The following is a 2414-nucleotide window of genomic DNA, read 5'->3' as shown; positions in this document are numbered from 1 at the left end:
GGTCACTTGTTGTTAAACCTTGGATTATGTCAAGGAGCCTTCAAGGGGATTGAGCTTTGTTACTCTGCCTTTGCGTGTGTGTTGGATCGTAGACTGTTCCCCCATGTATATTTGTTTTTGTTGGTAACTTTAGTGGCCATAATCTATAGGATTCTTTTCTAAGGTGACGGTGGAGGGAAGATACCATTGTACCTGGAGCAGACGTCGACTAGACTCACTTGGACTCTCTGGGGGGTTCTTGTTGGCATTATGTTTTCTGGTATGACTGTATGTTACAGATGTTGTACTTGATGGCAACTCCAGTGGTAAGGCTCTCAGTTTGATAAAATTAAGAAGGACGCAGGCAATCGGTTAATAAAGTGCGTCCCCGCAGGTATTCCATGCAGAACCCGCGTCCAGGGACGCAGGTCAGCAGTTCAGGGGGTGCGTCCACCCAGTGCACACATTTCAAGGCAAAGAAAAGCACGTGGGGGTTTCTTGTGTGGTATCTAGCCGACGGTTTTGTGTTCCTATGGTGTCGGCTCGTGGTATTGTTCCATGTTTTGGGGAGGAGCTTGCCTATATAAAGCAAAGGAGTTCATTTGGAATAAGTATCAATCTTTGGTTGAATATCTTTTGGTGAGATCTAGTCCAGATCTATGAGGGCGAATCTTCTAATGGACTGTGATCTCTATGGCGCATGATCAGATCTGTAGATCTGACTGTTTGGGTTAGTTCTGGTCTTCATATCTTTTATATCTGAAGGGACGCAGGTTCAGTGAAGGACAAGTGCGCCGGGACGCAGTGCAGCAGAGAGAGACCTGCGTGGGGACGCAGGGCAGACGTGACTCAGGTGCGTCCGGGACGCAGAGCAGTAACGGGAGATCTGCGTGGGGACGCAGGACAGACAAGGTTCAAGTGCGTCCCTAAGATAAAAGGCGCGGCGCGATAGTTTCTCTGGGTGCGTCTTTGGGTTATCAGGACGCGGCGCGATAGTATTTTTGGGTGCGTCCCTGTAGAAAAAGACGCAGTACAGTTGAAGGAACAGTGCGTGGGCACGCAGGGCAGCGGAAGGTTAACTGCGTCTGGTCGCAGGCCACAGAAGGGAAAACTGCGTCTCTATTCTGTTGATTATATTTCTCTATTGATAAGGTGTTCTGGGTTAATTCTGTTATTGCTGATCTGATATCTGTAGTAATCTGTAACTGTTATGTACTTGTTGATCATCTGATATTTTATGAAAAGAAGTAGGGGGTTGTAGCTCCCTTCCAGGAGAGTCTGGACAACGAGAGAGAGTTGTAGCTCTCTGCAGGTTGCAGCCTGCGTACTGGTAAAGGACTGCACCAGTACAAAATCATTGTAAAAGAATTTCTATATTGAAAGAAGATAGAGACATATTGCAGCAGGTGGTTTTCTCCCACATTGGGTTTCCACCTTACATCTTGTGTTCTTTGGTGTGACTGTCTATTTTCGTTGTTCATGCTCATTATTTTATGGTACTGATATGCAAGAATAATTCAAAAGATCAAATAAGGAAGATTTGTTAAATTGCTAGATAATACTGATTCACCCCCCCTCTCAGTATTATTTCCAACAATTGGTATCAGAGCAGGTCCTTCAGAAAAGCTTGATCGCTTGAAGGTAGATCGTTCATCATGAGCAACTACGAGAGAGAAGCATCAATCAGGCCACCGGTTTTTGATGGGACAAACTTCAATTATTGGAACGTAAGAGTTACTGCATATCTTCAATCTCTTGGTACAGAAGTTTGGGACATTATAGAAACAGGCTATGCTTTTCCTTCAGCTACTCCTACAGATCCAGCTGAGAAAAAGAAGTATGAAACAAATGCAAAAGTAGTCAGTACTCTATTAGGAAGTATATCCCAGACAGAATTCATGAAGGTAATGCATTTCAAATCAGCAAAAGAAATATGGGACAAAATGATCACGAGCTATGAAGGAGATGAACAGGTAAAACAAGCTAAACTCCAAACTCTCAGGATTCAATATGAGACTCTCAAGATGTATAATGATGAAAGTGTGGCTAATTATTTTTTTCGGGTAGATGAGATTGTTAATTGTATGAAAAATTTGGGTGAAGAAATAAAAGAATCTATAGTAGTTCAAAAGATTCTAAGATCATTATCCCCCAAGTTTGAATCTAAAGTATCTGCAATAGAGGAAAAAGAAAATCTCCGTGTTCTCACTATGTCTCAGCTACATGGAATTCTAACTGCTTATGAAATGAGAAAGGGAGGTCCATCAGACAGAAGGGAGGCTGCTTTTAAGGCATCAGGCAAAGAAGATCACTATGAAGCAAGTCATACTCCAGAAGAAGAGGAAGAAGAATCAAATTTTGTCAGAAACCTTCAAAGGGGTTCTGGAAGGTTCAGAGGTAAGCTACCTTTCAAATGCTTTGCTTGTGGAAGAGTG

This window comes from Pinus tabuliformis, chromosome 5_2, assembly GCF_031772625.1.
Source record: "Pinus tabuliformis cultivar Carrire ecotype Pingquan chromosome 5_2, CPIR1, whole genome shotgun sequence".
Taxonomy (NCBI): domain Eukaryota; kingdom Viridiplantae; phylum Streptophyta; class Pinopsida; order Pinales; family Pinaceae; genus Pinus; species Pinus tabuliformis.
This window is presented reverse-complemented; position numbering follows the sequence as displayed.